At 39.3% G+C, this 19,764-nt stretch overlaps 1 protein-coding gene across 8 annotated transcripts in view; it reads right to left on the reverse strand.

Moving 5' to 3' along the window:
- Window positions 1-19,764, reverse strand: part of DPP6 (dipeptidyl peptidase like 6) — a 570,597-nt gene that overhangs the window by 207,086 nt on the left and 343,747 nt on the right. The gene's annotated exons all lie outside the window — the stretch shown is intronic.

Below are 19,764 nucleotides of genomic sequence, written 5' to 3' on the forward strand. Positions count from 1 at the left end.
CATAATTTGATGTCCTCTAGGTTAGTTGGATTTTAATATGCAGAATGCTGTGACATGTGGGAGCTAAAATTCAGTATCTCTAAAGGTCAATATGCTGGAGAAAGCTAATCTCATGACTATCAATAAACAAATATGTAGGACAGTGGTGGCGAACCTATGGCACGCGTGCCAGAGGCAGCACTCAGAGCCCTCTCTGTGGGCACGTGTGCCATGCCCCAGAGATGGCAACCATCCCTCTTCAACCAACCGCCCGCTAATTTGCTGAGGTCCCACATGGCCAGATGCATCCCAGCACACCCCCATCCCATCCCTCCTAGCCTTGCATGCTCTCCTTTTCCCAGGCACGACCCACTGCATTGCTTCCTCAGCTGTCAGCTGGCCGTCCAGCTCAGAGGTGGCTTCTCTGAACTGCTAGTGGCAGGCTGCGGAGCTCCAGAGTGTGCCAGTTGAGGGGCTGTCAGGCTGTGGCTGCTGACGGACACTGTTGCCCCCATGTGCTCACTGGCCTCTGTGTGCAGGGGCTGATAGTGTCAGGCAGCAGCCGCCCCGGCCCCTGCCTCACCTTGCCCTGCGACAATGGCATCCCTGCCCTGCCTCGCCTTGTCTCACCCCACCCCACAGGATGAGACTCCTGCCCACCGCCCCATCTGCCAGAGACCCCTTGGATCTCCCCCAACCCTGCCCAGCCCTCACAAGCATCTCTCCCCACAAGCAACATCAAGGTGACCACGCCTACCTTGGCCATACCCACCCAGTCTGCCATGACCACCACAGCCATGCCCATCCAGTGGGCCACGCCCACCTGGCACCCAGCAATAAATAAGTGAGTTTGGGGTTGCAGTTTTGGCACTTGGTCTCTAAAAGGTTCACCATTATTGATGCAGGACAACAGTACAATATTCCAACTCTTTATCAACACTTACGATGTTACCCAGATGGGTAATGAAACTTCTGCAAAGCAAACAGCAACTTCAGAAAGCATTAAGAAGTCCATAATTCAACCCTGAGCTATAAATATTTTCTTTTATAGTAGTTCTTCATTTACACATCAACTTATCAATCAACATGCAAACGGATGTGTGCATGTTCGGACATGCAAACCCATAAGTAAGAGCCTGTAATTACTGTAAAAAGCAATGTCAACAATTTTTCTTTCAAAAATTGGCTACCAGAGTGGCTACCCAACATGGATTCTTATGTTTCACTTGCTTTTTCTCAATGTCATTTTCTTACATACAAATGTAATTGTAATCTATTATGCAAACTACCAAACTATCTGCCACCATAATTCTCTGTCGGTTGGATTGTTTCAGCATGAGTTTCATGACAAGAGTTTTCTGGATGACTCATAACTCCATTTCCTTAAAAAGAATTGTAAAATTTGAAAGGTAAAGCAAAAAGAGGATAACTTTTGAAGAACATAAATATTCTGCTTCTTATCTTTAACATCTTCTCTCTTACTTGCATCCTGAATTCACTAATCCTTTGAAGAGATGACCTGTGTGAATTTGCGAGGTGACTAGGCTGAGCCTGAGAGAGGGGTCAAATGTGTTATCAACCATTAGTTCCTTTGCACCCATAAAAGATCTAAGCCCATCTTGAATTCCTTCTATTCTTAACTCCTGCTAATTTCCCTTAACTGTTAGTAGTTCAGATTCTTTAGAAAGCTTAAACTCGCAATAAATCTTTATAAATATTTGAACTGCCTAGATCTCTTGATTTCCTTGGTATTTGACAAGACCTGACGCTAAACTCACCACTTTGATGAAGAGTTTAAAAAAGCAATGGCAATAGTTTAAGTCTACCATGGACTCCTTGGTTACTTTCTGAAGTCCAAGATGTTCAGCTCAGTATTGAGTTTGTGCTTAGAAAATTGTTCTTCACTTGTTTCAATTTTTTTCTAAAGCACTCCAAAGTACTTGATCATAAGATTAACTATTGATATTGTTTTGCCTCAATTAATGACAAATTGATAGCTACATCCACTGTCTGAATTCAGTTCTTCTTAAAGCACCCAAGCAAAACCAGAGATGACTTATAGGTAGTTCTTGAGTTATATAACCATAATAGAACCTACCCATCAGGGTTGTAATTCATGAGAGTTATAAAATGGGTTGGTCACATGACTTATCTGATTTACAACTTTTTTTGTGGCAGTTTTGATTTTGCTTCAATTGGATGATTTATGCATCACAGCATTCAGCTTCCCCTCCTATTGCTTTATTATTCACTGCTTTATGATTTCCAAAGTTTCTTCAATTTTTCAGGAGCTAAGTCAACAGTACTATTTTAAAATATTTCATTCCTTCCTCCCTCCCTCCTTCCCTCCCTCCTGAAAACGGACTATCTCACTCACAGATCGATTCTAAATTATAATATAAACAAACAAAAGTGGCAGAAAATATGGATATATGGACAATAGCTTCAAAAATGATTGTATATGGATCAATTCTATTCCCTTATCTGAAAGCAAATATGTGATTCAAAAAAATGTAAGTTTCTTCTAAGTCAAACTCAATTTCACTGAGGGCCACATCAGCATTGCGGTTGCCCTTGGGGGGGGGATGGGTGTGGCCAGAGTGGGTGCGGCCTACTGGGTGGGTGTGGATGGAGTGGGTGTGGCCTACTGGGTGAGCATGGCCATCATTCGCATCAAGGGTGCCTGTGGGGGCCTGGGCAGGAGTGGGACTGATCTGAAGGTCTCTGCAGAAGAGGGTGGGTCCACCGGGGCAAGTGCCAACATGGCCACCACAAAATTGTACATTTGCTCCCAGCTGGCCTGGGCCAGGGCCAAGGCAGAGGGAGCCGTTCCCTCACTGTTTCCAGGATGGCTTTGCGGGCCACATGAACCCACTTTGTGGGCCGCATCCGGCCCCCGGGCCTTGTGTTTGATATGTCTGTTCTAAGCACACTATTTTTTTCGCATTTGTCTATAGCTACATATTTATTATTTGTTCTTTTTTTCCCCAAGCCATATGGTCAGCTGAGTTTTTCTTTCTTTTCTTTTTGGTTGACTTTAAGAACCCTTTTACTCTTGAAATATGTAAGCTCAAAGAATTTCATTATGTGCAAATCTCAAGACCTATTTATCAAAACTTTGCATAAGGGTCCATTCACTCTGAAAGTTGATTCCTTACTTTTGACAGCTGAATGACAAAGAAGGAGAAAAGAAAGCTATTTCGGGTAATAGGGAACAAAGCTATTTCTATGCTAATATGTTGGGAAATATTATGTTTCTCTGACAATAGCGTAATATTAGAATTTGCAGAATGTCTGAATGCCATTTTTTCCCTTGTTGTAATAAGCCAGAAATATTCATTAATTTAATTTTTGTCTTTCTGCTTCACTTTGAATAAAAGAACTGAAATGTTCATAAGGTATCTCACTCTTTCACTCTCTCAAACATACATACGCAAAACTAGGTCAAGAATAAAAATAATTATCAGTTCCAGTTCCCTAATCATCTTTGTTGCTCTTTTCTGTACTCTTTCTACAGTCTCAACATCTTTTTTACATCGCAGTGATCAAAACTGGATGCAGTATTCCAAGTCTGGCCTTACCAAAGCATTGTAAAGTGGTATTAATACTTCACGTGATCTTGATTCTATCCCTCTGTTAATGCAGCCTAGCTTTTTTGGCAGCTGCAGCACACTGCTAGCTCATATTTTAGTGATTGTCCACTAGGACTCCGAGATCCTTCTCACAGTTACTGCTATTGAGCAAGGTACCACCTATACTATACCTGTGCACTTGGTTTTTGTTGCTTAAATGTAGAACCTTATTTTTTTTACCACTGAATTTCATTTTGTTAGATAGCGCCCAGTGTTCAAGTCTGTCCAGTATCTTAAGCTCCTGTATCTTAAGCCAACCCCAGGGGCTGTAGCTCACCTGTGGGCCTTGAACCATTTGGAACTAGGCCGCAGAAGTGGCACGCAGAAACTCATGCAAGCACATCCTCACTTGCACAAACAGCTAGTGAGCATGAGTGAGCATGCTTCATTTACGTGAGCGGTAGGCACTCGCACAAATGGAGCTGCGCATACTTGCCCACTGTTCAAACAGAAACATCCCCTCTCACACACACTCTGCCTGTCCACAAAGCCGAAAAAATTGGGGAACTCTGATCTAGGCTACTCCCAAGATAGCTAGAGGTAGCATTTCAAAAAATGATCTATTCCCCATTTTTCAGAATATACCATCTGTGTTTTTGCAAACAATATTAATATTTAATTCAGCAACTCAGCAAAGGAGTTGAAAATAGCTTCCTTCCTTACAACCTTATTTACAGTGAGTCAAATTTTAAAACAGAAACATGGGAATTTCCATTAGCTTGCAGGGAATGGCCTCAGGCACAAATTTGTTTCCATATGGGAACTTAATTAGAAGGCTGGGTGTAGAAGTAGGCCAGCAGGTTCAAATGTATCAATTTTGATTCTCATTTAAGTATCTTCTTATATCTTAAACTTAACTCCCATTTAAGTATCTTCATATATTTTAAACTAATTTGTTTCAAAGGAATTTTCAGAACATTCATTGTTCACAGGGGGATTCATGAGGTAAACAGAATCATGCCGGCTAATTAAACTTCTAGCTTCTAAAATGTTAACAGGAAATCCTGGATCATCTATTATTTTAACCATGGTTTATTGAAAAAAAAAGAACTTATTTAGTCTACATACACTATATTAAGAGATATACCATCGTTTGAAAAACACATTGATGGAATTCCCATAGAATGAATGCTAAGCTCAAAATGAACAGACCACATTATGGTATTTATTAGTGATGTGGCTCTGCTGATAACTGAACTGTGATTAGATCAATATAACATATACATGAAGGTAGTGAGTGAGAAAGTAAGGCTTCTTAAAATAATCTATACTAGTGTTTCTCAGCCTTGGCAACTTTAAGCTGTGTGGACTTCAACTTCCAAAATTCCCCAGGCAGTCATGGTGACTGGAGAATTCTGGGAGTTGAAGTCCATTCAAAGTTGCCGAGGTGGAGAAACACTACTACAAATACAGATAGCATGAATAAGTATTGTTTCAATCTTCTCCTGCACATGTGGCAGTTGGGAATATCCTCTTACTTTATCTATGGGCATCAGATTGCACAAGCAGGCCTAAAATGAATGGGGTATTAGAACATTTTTTTTCAATTTAGTGGAAAGTTAGCTGCTGCCAGCCTGGAAACCATATACAATTCTCCCCCAAATTGGATTGTCAGAAGAAAGCTCATCTTTGACCTAGGAGTTCACTGAGAACATTTTCATTGCAAGCCGACTGAGGAAAGTTATGCTTCAGACAGAAAACAATTATCTGAAACATATGGTGTGCTAGCCATAATGCCAGACTTTCAAAGCCTTCTAATTTAGTAACTGGTAAATTAAAAGACTTCTTTGCACCTGCAATTGTTTTTAAAATGTTTTAAATCAGTTTTCCTTAGCCAGAGCTTCCAATACAGAGAGATTTCATCTCCCATAATTTCCATTCAGCATAGCAAAGCAAAACATCTAAAATTCATTACATTAAGGGAAGATTATTTAAGCCATAAGAAAAACTTTAAAAGTGTTGTCTGAAATACATGACACCTATTCTGGGACAATAAGAGTCTGATCATGTTTCTCCTTCAGTATTTGCTGCATCAGTGGGAGTAAAACTATTTTAAGAATCACCTGTGAGCAGAAAGGCAGAGAGAGGGAGGGAGGGAGGGAGGGAAGGAAGGAAGGAAGGAAAGAAGGAAAGAAGGAAAGAAAATAATTGTTTAACCTTTTTATTGGGAAGATATGGACATCTCCATTTTTTTTCAGGTGCAAGTCAACAAACTTATTCTTGCTGTTTTTTGTAATGATCATTGCAACAACTTTAGATCTCCTGGGAGGAGGGAAAGGAAGCTTCTTAATAATAATAATAATAACAATGACAATAACAACAATAATAAAGTTGGAAGGGACCTTGGAGGTCATTGAGTCCAACCCCCTGCTCAGGCAGGAAACCCTGCTGTCCAAATGACTGTCCAATCTCTTTTTAAAGACTTCCAGTGTTGGAGCATTTACCACCTCTGGAGGCAGGTTGTTTCATTGGTTAATTGTTCTAACTGTCGGGAAGTTTCTCCTTAGTTCTAGGTTGCTTCTCTCCTTGATTTAAGACTGGGAAGAAAGTATGGTCTCATATGGCCTAGTCCAGGGGTAGGCCACTTTGGCTCTTTTATGACTCGTGGACTTCAACTCCCAGAATTCCTGAGTCAGCATGGCTCAGCTTGGAACTCTCTCCCTTTCCCCTCAGCATGGCTGGCTCAGGAATTCTGGGAGTTGAAGTCCACAAGTCATAAAAGAGCCAAGGTTGTCTACCCCTGGTCTAGAGAAGCTATCAGGTATGAAAGCTGAAAGCTCTGAAGAGTAATATTTCCAAGTTATAATATGGGAAAATTGCTTTCAACTGTGGGCATCAAACAAATTACCCTAAAGTTCTTACCTGAGGAACAAACAACCAGGCCCAAATCCTACTTGAGACACATTAGGCAAAGAGCCAGCTCTCTGGAGAAGACTCTAATCGTAACAAAAGGGGAAGAAAAGAGAAGAGGATGACCAGTAGAAGATAGATGGAATCAGTTACAGATGCGATGGAGCATCATTGAAAGCTGAAAACTAGATTACAGACAGATTGTGTGATTATTAAGATTTGACAGCAAATTGATGGGACATATCAATCCACCAATCTCTGTCAATAATTACTAAGATAGACAAATCATCAAACTACTGAGTACACATCCTACAAATAAAATTGAAACTGCAAATATTTTTGTTAGATATAATTCCAGAAAACATAAGTGAAAAATATTACAATTTACTATATTGACAGCTTCAAGGCCAAGTTTGGCATAATATTGGAAAATAGGGATTATAGGAGTGATATTAGACTGGGAGATCAAACTTGGAGAATATGCAGGAATGACAAAATTATTAAATTTATTATGTGTCCATAATAAAACAGTAATCATATTTAAGCAGGAATGGCTCCCTTATATATATTCACATTATACAGCATAGTAAGTAATGACATTTGGAATATGGTTTCTAAGAAAAAATAATAAGATCTACCAAAGGGAATAGATGAAATGACTCAAGCAGATGCTAGCAATAATATTTATTAATTTTCAGTGTAGAGTGAAAGTATCTAAGTTGCGGTTGGTATTTGGAAAAACAAATGGATAGAGAAGAGGAAGATTTTCTGTATTTTTTTAATTTATGCTTTGCAATCATTTCTCTTCATTTAATTTTACCATCATTATCTAATATAGATTTCCTTTCTTAAAACTTCCCACCCCTAACATAAGATATTCAAACTATCCTTTAGAATGGGGCCATCCAAACTCGGCAACTTTAAGACTTATCATGATAGCAGTGTTCCAATATCTCAGGGGTTGCCACAAAGAAGAGGGAGTCAAGCTATTTTCCAAGGCGCCCGAAGGCAGGACAAGAAGCAATGGTTGGAAACTAATCAAGGAGAGAAGCAACCTAGAGTTAAGGAGAAACTTCCTGACAGTTAGAATAATTAACCAGAGGAACAACCTGCCTCCAGAAGCGGTGAATGCTCCAACACTGGAGACTTTTAAGAAGAGACTGGTCAGCTATTTGTCTGAAATGGTATAGGGTTTCCTGCCTGAGCAGGGGGTTGGACTAGATGACCGCCAAGATCCCTTCCAACTTTATTATTATTATTATTATTATTTCTCCCAGAATTCCCCAGCCAACAGAGTAGAAGTTCTTAAATTAAGAATCACTGGGACGTATATCCTGAGCATAATGGACCAGTTGTAAATTGTGCTCTGATCTGGACAGCCCAAGAACAAGAGGACTTGTGCAAAGACTTATTTTCAAAGCATAGCTTTGGAAATCTATTTGGGCCCATTGACAGGATCTTTAGCCAGCAATTAAATACTTGAATTGTGAGAAGATGGCTTTATAGAATTCCCAGCTCTGTCCTAACAGCAGAAGCTGGTGTGAATTTATCTACACCCAAGATAGTTTCAGGAGGGCAGACTGTATTTGTTCCGATAAGAGAACATTTATGAGTCCCCATGCCTCCATATTATATCTATCATTGGAACTATTTTGGCTACTTATATACTTCGAGAATTGGAGTCAGGGGCTTTACTGGAAAATAATTAGCTCAATGCCAAGGTTTATCAACTATAGCACATGCTCCTTATGCACCCTGGTCTTCCCCTTGGGAGGAAAATGCTCCATCCTAGCTGCCCTATTTCAGAAAGGAAAAATGATGTCCTTAATTCTTTGCCACCCATTTTTGCCTTTCAACATCTGTGTACTTTCGCCAAACAGAAGAGAAAACCAGATTGAGTTGGCGGCAGTTTTCAGATTCAGAATGAGATACTCTTCAAGAGCAGGCACACAGAATTATTTTTCAATTAGCCATGACATCATAAAATGACCCATTAGAATTTTTTTTTACATGTGCTTAATCAGATCACCCATGGCTTTATCCCTCACACTGATGAGGTATTGTGCCTCAAATCCAGCATTCTTAATTCCCCTTCTAGAAACTGCCTTTCAGTGTTTGCAATTTAAGACATAAAAACCTGTCCATTTGAAGAAGCTCAGCAGGCATTTCTGAAATGCCAGAAATGTCTCATTATGCACGAACACTTGTAGTAGGCTTATCACTCTGGAAATCATAAACCCTCCTCAGCTAATCATTATCAGAGAATCCAAGCGTTTTCAAATGATTTTTTTTTAAATCCACAATAAAGCTTAAAGAGTAGCAGGCCAACCAGAAATTCTTACTTCTCCCTTAATTTTAGCAAAGCTATTCTTATTTGCAGAAAATGCCCCTTTGTCACAATTTTGAAACAGATCGCCCTGGAGAAAACAATGATGGATGTTAGAAGAAAAAGAGCTGGCTGGATTAAGAGAACTTTACAGGGTGGAAGGAAGGCTACCTAGTTGGTGGGTAGGTTCTGAACCCACAGCATCTACAAGCCCAAAGATCCCTGCAGAGAAAAGAAAGGAAAATCTTCAATCTAAAACCTGCCGGGGAGAGCAACGGAAAACTTCAAAGGATATGAAGATGCAAATCCAGGCTGAGCCTTGTCACTTTCTCACAGCATATCTTCCTTTCCTGAATCAGGCACTCTGAGGACACCCAGAGAGCATCTGCTGTTGATACTTTCTCCCCCCATTTTCTACTCCTGCAGGCAACCCAGCTCTTTGGAATCCAAACACAGTGAAAGACTGAAGGGTCTCATTGACAGATTCAATAAATGGAATAGGATGACTTGGTCAATCACTCAGGAATATAGAAGAACTACTGTAAGCATCAAAATGTTGGGTATCAGATTTACATTGGAATACTATAAAGATATTGTCCTCTTGATATCTTTGTTGTGCCCTATGTGATATGCATCAAAATACACAGTCATGTTCAACAAATCACATCTAAATACTGTTTTGGCATGTAATTAGAGCTGTGTAGAGTTGCACATACATATGATTGCATTGGAACTGTGATTATTTTCTACATCCAGATTCAATATACTGCAGGCTATGAGTCTCTGTCCCTTTTTCCAGATTCTTAAAGAACCTTTTTCCAGATTCTTCCATTCTATTTCTTTTTTCCCTTTCATCTCCTCCACTTTATCATTGTTTCCTCAAGAGTCAGCCACTAACTGAGAAGAAAACTGGACCTGATAGTTAAAATTGGACCGCTGTGGTTCTAAGCTCTTATGTCTAACACAGGGCCATTGAACAGTCTCTTCCTTCTTTTCAAGGTCCTCCTTTAAGGATTTCCTAATGGATTTATAGCGGCCTGCAAAACTTGTGGCTCTCTCAAGCATACTTCCCTCTTATATTTGCATATTTTAATTTGGTCCAATGGGAAACATGATTCATTGTCTGAATACTGGAAGCAGAAGGATGAATCTATCTAGCATCTGCAAGGTTGGGTACAGATGGCAAATGAATTCAATGATGTCATAAACTATTTGTAGCAGAGGTGACTGAGGTGTGAAAATAGGGTCTCATCCGTTTCTTCTTGTCTACAAGATGCTGGAGGACAGTTTCCTGGCTCCTTGTCACATCAAAATGGAAAGAAATGGAGATGTTCAAAGACCATGTCTATTGCAATTTTTCTTCTTTTTTCTTCTGTTCATGAAGCACAGTATCAAAAGAAAAGGCTGCTGGTAATTCAGATTACCAGTGTAGATAAATAGATTAAAGAAATGGATGGGGCAGAAAATACCCACTCTTGGCTGCCAGTTGAGAAAGAACAGATATCCTCAATCTATCTCTATGATTCTGTGAAAGAAGCCGCAAGCTCTTAGTATCTAAGAGGGGTTAAAGAAATCAATGCCACTCATACGCTGCATTATTCCTAATGGCAAGACTAATGCTTTAGTTTCATGTAACAGAGGGTTTTTATATAATGCAGCCACTTGACAAAACTTGAGATGTAATTAGTAGTACATGTAGTTAAAATGGCATTTTTTTCCTCTCGTGAGATGGTTAAAATCATAGGATTTAAATGATCTGGTCCCAAGTTTGTTATCTACAAAAGACCTTAGGCTAAGGAACAGGAGAATTTGAAGGCAGCTTGCTCCAGTCACGACAACATCTGCCTGGCTGGTCCCCAAAGCAAAGAATGGATTCAGCCTCTCCGTTCTCCTTTTCTGAGTTCAGAAGCTGATCTGATCAGCTTCATCCATGCAACTTGAAGGATGATGTGCATGCATCAGTGCTTTCTGGGTTATGAAAACTGGCAGGTCTCCTTGTTCGTCTCACCATTTTCCTGCTTCATACATTCATCTATTCTGTATCGCAAATGCAAAATCTTTTTCATTGCAAAGAAAGAATTGTACTACCAAGCTGCATTGCAGATCAGTTGTTTAAAAGCTGTTTTCTTGGATCTCCCCCTACATCCTTCTAAATGAAATTTCCCATTACGATTATATCAGTGCAAGCTAAATTAACACTTTCTTGTCTACTTATTCCCAATTTTTGTGAGATGCCTTTAAGGGCAAAAGTTGCCTGATCACAGTTTACACATATGAACAATTTAAACATTAATAAAGTCAATATTCTCTCTCTCTCTCTCTCTCTCTCTGCAGAATATACATCTAATACATCTTACATTGGCTAAAACAGGTTGAAAAAGGGAGGGATAGAGGCTCAGTCAAGAATATTCTTATCCAAAGTCACTAATATAAGAAAGAAGAACACCTTTTTCATATTAAATGTACTTTATACTGAGTAGCATCATACATTGGGATTCAAATATCAAACCAATAAATCTAAAATAAAGGTTAAAGAAAGCCATGATTAATTTGTGCTGTTCCCCATCTGATTTTTTTCACCTGCCAATAAAGCACCTAATCAAAGTAAAGCATATTCCAGTTGTTCACCACTGAAAAAGAGGCAGAAGTTCAATTTAACTGCAGTAATTTATTAATTAAGATTCTGCACATAACTCTTCTCAGTTATTATGTTCAACATTTCTCTGAATTTTTTGTCTTCTCCTATTTGGGTTTTCTAGTTTTTGAAGTTAATTGATGACTGGGATCAATCTCCAAATCTCTAGATGTTTTAAATATGCTTTTGCTGGTATATATTTATATGTTTGTGTTTGTGTGATATTGCATAAATCAATAAAGACACCATTGACTTAAAGTTTGTCAATTTTTCATCCTGCAAAACAGTATAAGCCAATTTTACCAACTTGGTACGAAATAAACAACAGAACCATTGTTGAAATGCACCAAGACACAGAGAATCATATAGGAAATGGATGCAAGCCACACATAGAGTTGGTAGCAATCTTGGAATAAGTTAATTCCATCCAAACCTCACACAAAAAGTATTTTTAATAATTAAAAGGAAAAAAAATCAAACTGCAAAAAACTAGTAATGGGGGTGAAAGAAACAATCCTATCTGGTCAAAACAAGCCAGAATTGTTAAGAACGGAGAGAATGACATTTTACCATTTATAAACTGGAATATTTTTTGTACTGCTTTTATGTATGAAATATTTATATTGCAATTTGGCTGAGCTGGAAGTGAGAAAATAATTTAAGTCTCTGGTGTATCCCCATCCAGCAGTTAGAGTGATACGATTGCTACTTGTGTGATATGTTGTACAACATACATAAATTATTATTTCTTGCATTATTAAGTGTTAAGATATTTAAATTTAGTAGCTGAAGGAGTGGGATTGTGCAATGAGCCAGAACACACAGTTGTGGTTGATTGGTTGAAGAATGCTGGCTCCTGCATGAGGCAATCTGTGCTGTGATTGGTTACTGTGGGTGTGGAGGGGGAGTTTCCCTTTTTTCCGGCCTTTTTTCCCTCTGTGTGCTTTGCAATTTACTTCAGGATGTTCATGCTGTGTTGATTTATCTGATGATGCTCCTGTTTATCTATCTTTTTTGATGTAAATACATTTATTTATATAAAACTTTCAGCACTGTGTCAGCGTCTATGATTTCACTTGAACACTGGCTATGCAATTCCCTGACATTAAGGAACCCAAATCTCCAAACTGATGTATTGTGGACACATATAAGAACACCCTTGGCCACTGAACCATTCAACCAGATATTTCCTTTTATAAGCACAACAATTATGTTTCAACTATGCCTGCAAAATTAAACCAAATTAGGATCAAATATGATGTGCAGTTTACACAACTATTAAGATAATGACTGGATCCTACAACATCTGAAATCACATAGTACCCAATCTAATTTTAATCTACTTTTGCTTATTCCTACAAAATATAAAAGTAATAGGTCCAGATTTTTAGGTACTAAGAATATTTTAGCCAGGTGTAGCATGCATGCCCAAAGGCACTACCAGTAGTCCTCAACTTACAACCATTTGTTTATCAAGTGTTTGAAGTTACAGCAGCATTGAAAAAAATGAGTTACAACCAGTTCCTGTACTTACAACCATTGCAGCATTCCAAGTACATGGTCAAAATTCAGGTGCCTGGCAACTGGCATGTATGTATAATGGTTACAATGTCCCAGGGTCATGTGGTTGCCCTTTGCGATCTTCTCAGATGTCACAGCAAAGTTGACAACATGTTTCGCTTAACGAACCATGATTCACTTAACAAATGCAGTGATTTGCTTAAGAGAGTCAGATTGGTGGAGAAGTTAAGGAAACCTGGAGACTGTGAGTTCTAGTTCTGCCTTAGGCATAAAACCAGCTGGGGGATGGAAGCAAGGACAAACCAATTCTGAAAACCTTGACAAGAGAACTACAAGGTCTTGCCTAGGTAATTGGCAGGAGCCAAAAACTGACTTGAAAAGAAACTCAACCAAACCCAATCATATTTAAACTCTAAATTCTTCATACTTTACAAACCATACGCACTTCATTTCTTATCTAAAAGAAGCCTGTTCTATCTTTGCTTTGTGCTTTCTGCAATGGATATTGTAGGCAGATTCCCAAGACTGAATCATAAATCATGATTTAAATCTGCATTGTTATTCCCCAGTTGTATTAGATTACTAGTGCCAGAATTCCCAGGCAGCCAGTAAATGTCCTAGTGGAATTCTTCCCCAGGGATTTAAGCAGAGCTCCCAATTCTACAAGCAATTGCACATTATGACTCCATGTGACTGAATTGCATCAACCTGCTAGAGAAAAACCTTTACATACATTTAACTATGCTGCCCTCAGAATTACAGAATAACGGAGTAGGAAGGGACCTTGGAGGTCTTCTAGTCAAACCCCTCACTTGTACAGAAGTCCCTATACCAAGTGTAGGCAACCTTGGCTCTTTTATGACTCTTGGACTTCAACTCCCAGAATTCCTGAGCCAGCTGTGCTCAGGAATTCTGGGAGTTGAAGTCCACGAGTCATAAAAGAGCCAAGGTTGCCTACCCCTGCCCTATACCATTCCAGACAAATGGCTATGCATTCTCTTCTTAACCTCCAGTGATGGAGCACCCACAACTTCCAGAGACAAGCCCTTCTACTAATTAAGGAAACTTTTCCTTATTTCTTAGAATAGAATAGAATAGAATAGAATAGAATAGAATAGAATAGAATAGAATAGAATAGAATAGAATAGAATAGAACAGAATAGAATAGAAGAAGGGAAGAGAAGAGAAGAGAAGAGAAGAGAAGAGAAGAGAAGAGAAGAGAAGCTGGAAGGGACTTGGAGTTCTTCTAGCTCAAGCAGGAGAACCTATACCATCTCAGACAAGTGACTATCCAGTCTCTTCTTAAAAACCTCCAGTGATGGAGCTCCACTATTTCTGAAGGCAAACTGTTCCACTGGTTGATTGTCCTCACAGTTAGGAACTTTCCAGGTTGCTTCTCTCTCTGATCAGTTTCCAACCATTGTTTCTTGTCCTGCCCTCTGGTACTTTGGAGAATAATTTGACCCTCTCTTCTTTGTGGCAGCCCCTCAAATACTGGAATACTGCTATCATGTTGCCCCTGTTTCTTCTTTTCTTTAGACTAGCCAAACCCAAGTCCTGCAGCCATTCTTCATATGTTTTAGTCTCCAGGCCTTGGATCATCTTAGTTGCTCTTTTTCCAAGGTCTCAACATCTTTTTTGTAATATGGTGACCAACCTTGGTTGCAGTATTCCACATGTGGTCTCACTAGGGTTTTATAAGGCAGAACTAATACTTCGCATGATCTTGACTCTATGCCTCTGTTTATGCAACCCAAGATTGTATTAGCTTTTTTGTCTGCTGCTGCACACTGCTGGCTCATAGTCAAGTGATCGTCCACTAGGACTCCAAGGTCCCTTTCAAAATTACTGTTTTTGAGCTAGTAATTTTGAGCCTAATCTGTACTTATACCTTTGATTTTTCCTGCCTAAATGTAAAAATTTGTTTTTCTCCACATTAAAACTCATTTTGTTGGATAGGGCCCATTGTTCCAGTTCATCAAGATCTTTTTGAATCCTTTTTGATCTTCTAGATCAGTGATTCTAAACCTTTCTAATTCCGCGACCCCATAATACAGTTCCCCATGTTGTGGTGACCCCCAACCACTTATACATCACCGGATGCCAGGGGCGTGGCCAAAGAAAAGGGGGGAAAAATGGCGGACAGCCTTGTTTGGCGACCCCCATGAAATGGTCGTTCGACCCCAAATGGGGTCCCGACCCACAGGTTGAGAACCACTGTTCTAGATTGATTCTTTCCTTGATTAGTTTCAGACCAATGAAATAATTGATTTCAGTATGTCTAAACTCACATTAGAATCCAATCTATTAATTTAATTAGAAGAAAATGCTACGTGGTACAGAAAAATACAAGTGGTCCTCAACTTATGATTGCAATTGATTATGGTTCTAACTCATGATGATCATTAAGCAAGTCATCATGTGACCATATCTGATTTTACAATCTTTGCCTATTTATTCTGGGGCTGAAAATCCTGTCAGCAGCTGGATAAAAACAGTAAAGTTAAGTGGGGCACTTTGGTTGCACTGACAGGCTGACTGGGCAGTGAGGCTTTTTTGGGGGGGCTGAGGTTTTGTGACACCCTTCCAGCAAACCCCCCCCCCCAACTTGTGTGTAGCCTGTGCTGGGCTTTTCAGGCCCCACCATCTCCACCTGAAGCACTCCACATTCCTTACCCGGGATTTTGTCCACTTAATGACCTACAAAATCGCTCAATGATTTTGAGCCGAGGTGGCGCAGCAGTTAGAGTGCAGTACTGCAGGCCACTTTAGCTGACTGTGTTCAGCAGGTCAGTGGTTCAAATCTCACTGGCTCAAGGTTGACTCAGCCTTCCATCCTTCCGGGGTGGGTAAAATGAGGACCCAGACTGTTGGGGGCAATGTAAATATATATATACATTGCTTACTGGTGTACACCGCTTAGAGAGTGCTTGCACTTAAAGCGGTATATAAGCCTCATAAATAAATAAATAAATAAATGACCAGGAATGCCAGAATTGCTGTAGTTGTGTGAAGCAATCACATGATATCTCACTTAATGACTGTATTTTGAGTAGTTTAGTTGCACAGTTTGAGTTCTCCTTCATAATAAAAACATTCTAGATATATACATAGTTCATTTTGATTTAATCAGCTTAGTTTCTTTTTCTTTCTTGATGAATAAAGAATGGCGGAGAAATGGTTTACTTGGAAAGTTTTCAGAGTTATGTACCGTATTTTCCGGTGTATAAGGCGACTCGGCGTATAAGACGACCCCCGATTTCGGCGCCAATTTCCATGCCTAGAAAGTTGTCTTATATGCCGGAAACTACTGTAATTTCCAGCTTATAAGATGACTCAGCGTATAAGACGACCCCTGACTTCGGTGCCGATTTCCACTCTTTAGAAAGTTGTCTTATACGCCAGAAAATACGGTACTATCCAGTCAAGATCAGGTCCTGCAGGCTTGTTACCATGATAGCAGGTTTATATAGTTTGGTGCAAGGCCTTAACAAAATCCCAGTGCCCTTTGAACTTATACATAGGCATGGCTTTTTTTCTCATAGAACACCAGAACGGAGTTCCGGCACCTTTTGGGGATGGAACCTTGTAGGGTAGGCAAGGCGGGTTGTATGACGTGTGTGAGTTCTGGCACCATTTTTTTTAAAGAAAAAGAGCACTGTGCATAGGCATGGCGGTTCAGTACTGTGCATCTTGGTCTTTTTTTTTGGGGGGGGGGGTTTGTCTCTCTGCTGTTGCTACTGAGTTTTCCAATAATTGACGAGAGAGCACTGATCTAGTGATCAAGGCACCCAGCTAGAAAATGGGAGATTGTAAATTCTAATCTCACTTTAGAGATTAGACCTTGGGCCGGTCACCAGTAGACTGTGAGTTCTAGTCCTGCTTTAGACAGGAGAGCTTCTAGGTGACCCTGAGCCAATCACCAGGAGATTGTGAATTCTAGTTCTTCTTTAGGCATGAAAATCAGCTGGATGATTTTTAGCCAATCTCAGTCCAATTCACCTAATAGGATTATTGTTGTGGGAGAAAAAAGAAGGAGGAAGATGTGCTTGACATGTTTGCCACTTTGATTTATTTGTAAAAATAATTAAAGGTGAGATACAAATAAATAAAATTTTGCTTGGTATATTATGCTTTTATGTTTTTGTTTATATATGACGGTGAGACTTCAATAGTGGTATTGTTAAGATTGCAAATCTCATGTAAACTTTCTTGAAAACAAACCTCTGTAAACACAGAGAAATTTGTTTCTGAGGGAACATACGGTACATAAAACATCACTGCTTGCTTGCAGGACTTACCTGGCTGCCTAACTCATATAATGCACAACAGTTCAACAATCACAACACATATTAATACATATTTGTGACCATGAAGATAGATCAAAGCTGAATAGTAACAACACTGCCTACTTAAGGGTGATTTGTTTTACCTAAAAATAGCAACAGCTATTCCTGATATTTACTTCTTGTAGTTCCGCAGTTAGATTTTCAGCGGCTCAAGATTGACCCAGCCTTCCATCCTTCTGAGGTTGGTAAAATGAGGACCCAGATTTTGGAGGCAATATGCTGACTCTGTAAACCACTTAGAGAAGGCTATGAAGTGGTATATAAGTCTAAATCACTGATGGCGAACCTTTTAGAGACCGAGTGCCCAAACTGCAACCCAAAACCCACTTATGCATTGTTGGGTGCCTGGTGAGTGTGGCCCATTGCGTGGGTGTGGCCCATTGGGTGGGTGTGGCCCATTGGGTGGGCATGGCCCATTGGCTGGGTGTGGCCCATTGGCTGGGTGTGGCCCATTGGGTGGGCATGGCTACGGTGGTAACGGCAGACTGGGTGGGATTAAAAAGTTCAATCAATCACTTCCAACTTTGCAAGATCTTTTTTTTTCCCCGCAAGAAGTTGAAATTGACTGACTGATTGAACCTATTTTTTTTGCACGTGGCAGCGGAGGCCTAAAGTGAAACCCAGCTGAAGACCTACGACTGGGGCGACAGCGCGCGTGCCCACAGAGAGGGCTCTGAGTGCCGCCTCTGGCACCCGTGCCATAGGTTCGCCACCACTGGTCTAAGTGCTATTGCTATTCTAAGAAATGACAGCGTGTTGAACTTTTTCATTAACCAGACTAGAATGAAAAGGGAAGGAAGAAAACTCTCAATTTTAATGCTTTAATAGTTTCATAGGGATTTGATAATTGAATGAAAAATTAATGAAAGAAAAAAACTGTCTTGCAACACTATAGAATTATCTTCCCATGTTACCTATAAAAGGAATGATACAATTCTTATTTATACCAAAATGTTATTAAATGCTACTTAGTAGATATTTTGTTGGGTACATTTTATTTAGTACTTTACTGACATTTTAATATATTTTTGCAATCTGAAAAATATAAATAGGGCTTACCTCATTAGTATATTAGTTTGATTTTGAATTGTATATTATTGATACATTCTCTCTAGAAAATTTTGTTAAGTCTACCCTATTTTTAACATTAGTCCAAACAACTTATGTTTTTTTAATTGATACAAAGACACATTTTATATCAAGTTTAAAGTGAATTTGGACATAAAGGCAACATTTCTTGGAAAATGACCAGGTTTATATGTGTATTTTTTAAATGGACTGCATTCAGATTGCATTCCACTGATTTCCACTTATGCTAAATAAATCTAGATTAGTATTGCTAATCTTGGCAACTTTTAGACATGTAGACTTCAACTCCCAGAATCTGCTGGCTGGGGAATTCTGGGAGTTGAAGTCTACATGTCTTTAAGGTTTTTAAGGTGAAGAAACACTGGTCTAGATCAGTTTAGATCAAATCCACCATATCTAGATGAGAATGTCACTAAACTCTTCAAATATCCAAAAAGATGTCACCTAGGAAAAGTCCCAGATTTACTTTAAATTGTCTTATAGTGACATAACAATGCATTTAAATTACAGGAAGGTAGATTTTAATTAAATAGTAGATATTTCCTAATATTGTGAATGGTTTTATGGTGGAACCAATTACCCAGAAAGGCAGCAAACTCCCCTTTTCTGGGATATATTCAAGCAGAGAAGAAATAGCTGTCCTTCTCAGGTGCTTCAACTAGGATTCCTAAATTGAGCAGGAATTGAACATGTAGATCTCAATGACCATTACAACTCTGGGGGTTGGCTTGCCTCCAGAAATTGTGGTTACTCAATCATTGGGGGGGGGGCAGAATTTAAAGAAGAAATTGGACAGCTATTTGTCTGAAATGGTATAGGGCAAGGAGTTGGAATGGAAGACCTCCAAAATCCCTTCAACACTGTTATACTTTTACTGTTACTGATTTCAGTCTATTGGAGAAATGACTATCCTAGCCTCATAGCATTAAACAGCAGGGAGCTGGACTAGAAGACTTCCAAGGTCTCTTTCTATTCTATTCTATTCAAATATTTGAATATTCTATTCAGCCTTACTGCAAGAAAAGTAGTTAAGACATAGGTGAAGATGAAATCCACCCACAGATCTGAGAGGAATAAAAGCTGAGTGTTCAGTTGGAACTTATGTAAGTTTAATTGCATGCTATTTGAAAGATACCACAATTGCTTAAAGGTTTTAGCAAAAAAAAAATGTTATCTATCCATCTGTCTATCTCTCTGTCCCATCCATCCATCCACCCACCCACCCATCCGTCCATCCATCCGTCTAGTCAGTTCTGGCAAAGATAGTAAATACATATTTGAGGAGCACAGTTACTGAAAAGACAAAAATAAAGCTTGAAATGTCACCATATATGAATCAAATTTGCAAATATTATAAGCTAATTAAGTTTTAAAAGAGCATGT

Source organism: Crotalus tigris, unplaced genomic scaffold (genome assembly GCF_016545835.1).
Source record: "Crotalus tigris isolate CLP2741 ecotype Arizona unplaced genomic scaffold, ASM1654583v1 scf7180000018165.1400786, whole genome shotgun sequence".
Classification (NCBI taxonomy): domain Eukaryota; kingdom Metazoa; phylum Chordata; class Lepidosauria; order Squamata; family Viperidae; genus Crotalus; species Crotalus tigris.